This window comes from Microcaecilia unicolor, chromosome 13 (genome assembly GCF_901765095.1).
Source record: "Microcaecilia unicolor chromosome 13, aMicUni1.1, whole genome shotgun sequence".
In the NCBI taxonomy this organism is placed as follows: domain Eukaryota; kingdom Metazoa; phylum Chordata; class Amphibia; order Gymnophiona; family Siphonopidae; genus Microcaecilia; species Microcaecilia unicolor.
The window spans coordinates 28,502,177-28,509,992 of NC_044043.1; positions in this window are offsets into that span (position 1 = coordinate 28,502,177).

A 7,816-nucleotide genomic window follows, 5' to 3' on the forward strand; every position below is an offset into this window, starting at 1 on the left:
AACCCTAATACACCCTAATCCACTATAGAATAAGTAGTAATATTTAAACTTTCTATTTAGACAAAAATTAAACTGAACCCCCAAGATGCCAGACTCTGCATACAATGCAACACCACAGAAAATGTCCCCTAGTACTGTGCAAAAAATAAAGACAGCAGATGTAAATTTGAAAAAAACTAATAAATACCAATCACCACTTTAAAAATTAGCAAATAGAAATAAAATAAATATAGAAAATAAAATAATACCATTTTATTGGACTACTACATTTAGCTTTCAGAGGCCAAAACATCCTTCCTCAGGTCAATACAGTATAGTACTGTTACAGTATCCTATCCTGACCTGAGGAAGGGGGTTTTGTTCTCCAAAAGTTAGCCAAAATGTATTAAAATTAGTCCAATAAAAAAATTACCTTGTTTACATGTTCTATTATAAACATTTATTAACACAGCTACAATACTACTTTATCCTAAAGCAAAAATAAAAATATATATTTTATTTACAGTTTGTTGTCTCTGGTTTCTGCTTTCCTCATCTTCTTTTCACTGTCTTCCTTCCATCCAACATCTGTCTTAGTTCTCTCTCTACCATCCAGTGTCTGCCCTCTCTGCTGTCCCCTCCATCCAATGTCTACCCTCTATCTCTGCCCCTTCCATTCACTGTCTGCCCTTTCTATCCCTTCCATCCACTGTCTTCCCCTTCTCTCTGCCCCTTCAATCCACCATTTGCCCTCCCTCTCCCATCCATCCGGGTCTGCCCTCCCTCTCGCTCCCCCTTCCATCTAGGATCTGCCCCTCTCTCTGCCCCTTTTTTCAGCCCCCAGTTCCAGCCCCACTATCCCACCAGTCCCCTGTTTCAGCCCCAGCCCTTTTCTCCCACCAGTCCCGAGCTTCAGCCCCCAGCCACTTCTCCCTGTCCCCTTTTCAGCCCCCAGTTTCAACCCCAGTCCCCAGCACTTTTCTCTCACCAGTCTCAAGCTTCAGCCCCAGCCACTTCTCCCTATCTCCTTTTCAGCCCCCAGTACCCACAGTTTCAGCCCCTGCCCCTTTTCCGCCTCCAGTCCCAGTACTAGCCCCCTTATCCCACCTACCCTCCTTTTCAGCCCCCAGTTCCAGCCCCCTTCATCCACATGCCTTGTATTAGGGCCCCCCTTTTCAGCCCCAGAACCATTCTCCCACCTGACCCACGCATGCCCCATTTTCCCACCAGCCCCATGCATGGCCCCCATTTTCCATATGGCCCCTTCTCAAACCCCAGTTCCAGCCCCCTTCTCCCATCTGAGAACCCCCATCCCATCTGAGTCCCCCTTACCCCCTCCCCCCAACTGAGAACCTCCACCCCACACCCTTCTCCCATCTGAGTCCCCCTACCCCCTCCCCCAACTGAGAACCCCCATCCCACACCCTTCTCCCATCTGAGTCCCCCCCCCGACCCGACCCACCTACCAACTCTGTTCTCCTGCTGCCACCCACTAACTTTAAAAAAAATTTGAGAAGCGCTGAGTAGCAGGCAGCGCCTTGCGTCTGCCCTGCTAGCAAAAATCTCCTGCACGTCGTTGGGCCTTCCTGCATTGAGTCCCGCCCTCCTCTGAGGTAATAGCTTCTCAAAAAAATTTTTAAAGGTAGGAACAGAACAGCGATCGATCGTCGGGGGTGGGTGGGAGCGGCGGGCGGGGCGACCTCAGGCACGCCGCGTGGGGCCCCCTTGAGCGCGGGGGCCTATGCGGTCGCCTCGGTCGCCTTGCCCTAAGACCGGCCCTGGGCCTGCAAGTGGATAAAAATGCACCCTGCCCGGTAAAACACTACTTAGCATGATGGACATTAGGTTCTATTCATGCACATTGAGTTACTGTAAACCTAACCGGGCCAATATTCAAAGGCTCAGCACAAGATTGAGGCATAGGCAAACTAGGCATATGCCTAGGGCCCAAATATTTAGGAGAAGCCTCCTTAGATGTGCTGATTCAATGGCTCCCAAAGTAGATTTTGCTCAAGTAAGTCAGCTACTGGCAGAAAGAATAATTTTTGGGGGGGGGGGGAGGAAGGGAACTACTCCCCATAGAGGTCTGTCTTATCTCTCCCCCCCCCCCCCCCGCCCACCATGCACTGTCCTCTAGCTGAATAGTTAAGCTCTGAAACTCGTTGCCGGAGGATGTGGTAACAGCAGTTAGCATATCTAGGTTTAAAAAAAAGGTTTAGACACGTTTCTGGAGGAAAAGTCCATAGTCTGTTATTGAGATGGACATGGGGAAGCCACTGCTTGCCCCGGGATTGGCAGCATGGAATGTTGATACTAATGTGGTTTCTTCCAGGTACTTGTGACCTGGATTGACCACTGTTGGAAACATGATATTGGGCTACATGGACCAGTGGTCTGACCCAGTATGGCTCTTCTTATGTTCTTATGTTAAATGCTGCTGCCAGCATTTAAGACTGTAGTCTTTGAGTATTGAACTATGTATGTGTAGGTAACAGTATGGTTGAAATCAAAAAGTGGTAAATTATGCATGCTAGCTACAGACCAAAATCCCCTTTGTGAAGCAGGCCAAAGCAAAAGGGACAGTTAGAATACGCCCCCTCCCACCCTCAAACATACACATAGTACTTTCTGGACCAAATTCATGTCCCAATTCCCCTCTTACTCCTGTACCGATACCAAACTAAAGGGCTTGTGAAGGGATCACTCTTTTTTAATTTTACAGTAGAAACTGAAGGAGAGTTACATTCAGGTAACTGATTTCACTAAAAGTCAGTAAGCTTTTGCACTTAACATGTGTGCGGTAAGTGAAAAGGCTGTTGGAAGCAGTCCAGCCTGTTTCCTTCAGTTAGCGCACAGAAAAGTGCATAAGAACATAAGCATTGCCATACTAGGACAGACCGAAGGTCCATCAAGCCCAGTATCCTGTTTCCTACAGTGGCCAATCCAGGTCACACGTACCTGGCAAGATCCCAAAACAGTAAAACAGATTTTGTGCTGCTTATCCTAGAAATAAGCAGTGGATTTTCCCAAGTCCATCTTAATAAAGCTTATGGATTTTTCTTTTAGGAAATTATCCAAACCTTTTTTAAACCCTGCTGAGCTAACTGTTTTTACCACATTCTCTAGCAACGAATATATGCATGTTTCATCCTGGTCACTCTAGTATTCTATAAAAACATTTACATGTGTGTTTTTATCAAACTGGCACAGAGTGTGCACAACTGTGGACCCTAATTTCTAGTATCCAGTTACAGAATTGGCTCCTTAGTGCAGAAATGAAGTGACCTCCCCCCCCCCCCCCCCCCCCATGTAAGAAGCATGCGCTGGAATTCCTGCTTCTATCTAAGAGCAGTTTTCAGATTGTCAGTTTACCCAGGTTAATCTCTACTCAACCAGCAAATAGTTTTGAAACTTGCTCTTAGTATAATTAATAATCTCCTTTCCTTAGCCATGTTTACCAAAAGAAATAATAACACCCACACGCCAAGTGCTTCAGCTGTTCCCTTAAAGCATGTTGAAGGCTGTCAGCCTTACACGCCTGTTGCTTTATTTATATTTTTGCCAAAATTTGGTTTGTGGGCTTTGATTGCTTATCTTAGCCCTGTGCATTTTGACACTGCCGTTACATCATTTCCAGCTGTGTGAAGTCTGGGTTACAGACTCCTGGTAGATGCTGTAGCATTGCTAATTAGTACACAAATAGGACTTTTTTTGTTGTTTGTTATTTTAGTTTTAATGGAAGTTCCTTCCTGCAGTTTTTTTTGGCCTTCCAGCTCCATCAGAACAAGGCTTTACCAGGACTACAGTACCATGCCTTTCATTTGCAAAATCTGGAGTTGGCTCCAGATTTTTTTTTTCAATTGTATTTTTGGCGTGGTAGTTTTGTCCTGCTTATTTGGACTCCTACTGGACAATGTGCCCTAGTTTTCATAATCTTCCCTTACCCAGGCATTCATTGTAGTGATGATCCTTGATTGTGTGCTGCAGACTACAGCGTCTAGCCCTGTTTGACCAGTGAAATGAAAGGTGAATCCATGCCTTAATCTGCACACTTGGGAACTACTGAGTTCTGGTTGCACTTATGCCCCTTGGCGGTGGCGGTGGTGGTGGTGGTGGTGGTGACGGGGGGGGGGGGGGGGGGGGGGGGGTCTTCATAAAACATAAGTATTGCCATACTAGTGTTACAAGAAATTCTACCCACTTCTCCAGCAATTAATATGTTGGAAGAAATGAGTTATTTTGGGGAAAATAGCTCGAGAGCAACTCGCTACTGTTTATAATTTAAGAGCAAGCGCTGTATTTATAAGTTTTAGGATATTAATTTCTCCACCAATCACCAAAGGTGATAATTGCAATAAATTAAATATATTAAGTATATATACTCAGAACACAAAGAGACCGTATTTTTAGTTTCAAAAAGATTGATTTAATATACAATTGCACACGAGAGGTAGGTTTTAAAAGAGGAATCTTTTACAGGTAATCTGTGCATAAAATAGAACAAAGTAGCAGCTAGATCAACTTACAAGTCCTTGTTACAAGCATGCTGTGGTCCAGCTGATTGATGAGCACATGTTGAGGACAGGAGGGCTTCTGCAGTGAGTGAATCCGAGTTGCTTGCAGTTGAAGAGAATTTTACTTGCTGGCAGTTGATGAGAATCTGAATCTTGGGGAAACAGCTTTTGCTTTTATACCTTGCAGCTGCAGGAGGGTATGCCATGTGGATCCCTGTTCTGATTTCCTGGTTTCCACACAACCCCGGGCCCTGAGCATTTGCAAAGCATTGTGGTATCTTGGTCTGCACACGACCCCTGAGTTGGTCCCATGTCTTATGACATCACGAGACTTACAGTCTGGACTCTGCTGGCAAATGTCTTTTGATGTCCTGTTCAGTCTCTGGGGCAGATACACATCCTTTCTGCACATGTCTGGAAGCTGATGGGAGGGGCAGGTATACCTTTGACAAGCAAATGTCCTGTTTATGGTTCCCCTGAGTTTCTTTGTTTTATTCAGGTGTCCACCTTAGTCCATCTTTTGTTAGGTGGGAGGGCAGAGGAATAGAGTCAATTTAAAACTTTAAAGCAGTCTTAGTCTTTTGTTTGAGGAATGAGAAAAAACAAGGTGAGGTCCCTGCCACTGCAGCAGTACTTTTGTCTTGTAAATATTCCCCAAAGGGAGAGGGGAGAGGGCTTTTTGGAATGAAAGCCAGTTCTGCTGCATTGTATTTTTAAGAGCTGCACAAATATATTGGTGTATATATATAATCCACCAAATATGCTACATATTTCAGTAATAAACTGATACCATTACATTCCCTCTCTTGGCTCCGAGTGAAAATAAATTTTTAATATATTGGAATGAGGAGCCATAAAATGAACTATAAAAGCTAAAATTAAAAAAAACATCTCTAACAACCTCGTACAGTAGCATAATTTCAAAAGAACAATAGCAAAGGTACTGAACTGTTTACATGGGCATGTGTATTGGGAGAGGTGAATCTTTTAATAATGGACATTGAACAGACTGGACCGTGCAGGTATTTTCCTGCCGTCATCTACTATGTCACATCACTATGAATCTTGGAATATGTCCTTAGCTGGAATATGACTGTTATAAGCAAAAAGACTCATCATTATTACTTTGTTTGCTCATGACTTACATTTAGGTAGCTAGGGTTAAGTTTTCTGTGGTCAGTTTCATTAGGCTTCCATTCAGTCAGGTGGCAGAGTATGGCTTTGCTCTGGTTTAAAATAGGATTGCAAGTACACTTTATATGACTTCAGCCACACAAGCGTCATTTTGCTCTATTTCCAGAGACCACCTCTTTTTGTGTCACCTGCTCAGGGGCATAGGCTGCTCCCAAGTTTGTGCCACAGGATATCTTACCCAGTATGCTAGCCAGATCAATAGCATGAGTGCGCGCAATTGACCAATTTACCACCACAATGGGGTGGAACAATCTATTCAGTCATATTTTCAGCGTTTGACATTCCAAGGAAAAATACTCTGTGAATGTTTCCTAACACTGTGAATGTTTCCCTATATTCTCTATTTCAGAGGCTAACTGAGGTATTCACAGCAGTGATACATAAGCAAGGGTGTAAATGTGGAGCTATTATACTACTGTTTCATTAGAAACAAGAAAGACATATGTAGGCAATTATAATAATTTCCTAGGTTACTATTACACACAAAACAATTATTCCTATCATTCCTATGCAATAATATTTACTTAATCATTGCCCAAATTAAAAAAAAAACAGAGTCATGGTATAGTGCCATGAACTACCTTTCAGAGAGAAACTTTTTATTTTTCAGAGAGAAACCTTTTATGGGTAATGAGTGTGGTAAAAGGTTGCCATATTTATCTGCTTTAGCAGTGTTTAATGTAGCACTTTAATAGACAATACTCATGTGTTTAATGTTGTAAAGAATTTAGAAAAGATATGTTAATTTTGCTTTGCACACAGCCAATATTTCATTCCAGGGAGAGACATTGTGTGCGTTCTGGCTGTAATGTAGAATAAACTAAAAAGGTCAGAAACATTCCCTGTACTGATTGTACCTGATAGATCATGTAAAGAGAAACCTTTGCTCATATTTTCAAATATACACATGTGAATATATAACCTTAGATAGCAATTGGTAGAACTTAATATATGTCTATAGCTTGTATGATAATCTTTTCTGTAGCTCGCCTGCCAGTGAAAATGGTCTCTCTTTTTTTTTTTTTTTTCTTGGGCAAGGACATGGTACAATGTGAACTAATGGAAGGACTGTTAGTAGGGAGGGTCTATGAATGTCTGTTTATAGTTCTCTGTGTACCCCATAACATAAAACAAACATATAAACATGGAGACCACATGACAAACAAACAAAGAGCTCTATTAGGCCTTTAGGTCTCTGATCGTCCATTCCAGATCCAGGGTTGAGCTTAACCTGTAAGTAGAAAACAAGAAGACAGAAGCAACGTACGCGGCATCCATCTTGGATTGCCAAAGCAGTTTCATTCTTTTAGAAGTGAGCAACAATTAGCAAAATTAATAAAGCACAAAGAGCACCAAGAGCAGCACCTGCGGCATCCATCTGGATTACCACCGCAGTCTCATTCATTTAGAAATAAGCAACAATTAGCAAAATTATATATGGTTTTTATCTCAAGTAGAACAGCATAGATCCGTTTATTTTTAAAATATAAGTAGAACAGGATCGGATCTATTTATTTAGAAATATATCTGAGATAGCCATATATATATTAGTTACTAGCACCATTAAATCTTAGATTTAATCTTAGATTTACACTCGAACTCTGAAAAAGACAGAAAAACACATTATACATTAATTTAGCAGGTCACATGGCTCTCCGGTTCTGGTGGGGGGGGATCCCTCTCTTGTTCACAGTTCCTTCCCATAACCTTATATCATTGTATGCGAGCAGCAGCATGCAGTGCAGACAGGCTTTACTTTCTTAAGCTTTAGTTTCTTTTCTATAAAAATAAGCATATCTTGTTAATTCACATTAAAGCACAATATTAAGTTTCAGCTCCAGCGGGAGTTACCTATTATAAGGAGGCATTTTTAAAACTTCTTACCCAGTATTTTAGTTTCAACTCCAGTGGGAGTCACTCATCAGAAAAAAGACATTTCTAAATCCTTAAACAATATTATATCAAAAACAAATTACAACAGAAGCTATCACAGAGAGACATTTTAAATCTGACTTATTGCAAAGAGACCTTACTAAATCTTAAATGTTCAAAAGAACAATAGAAGCTATATTTTTAATTAAAAGAACAATAGAAGCTATATTTTAAATTCTTTACAGTGTTACAAAGGG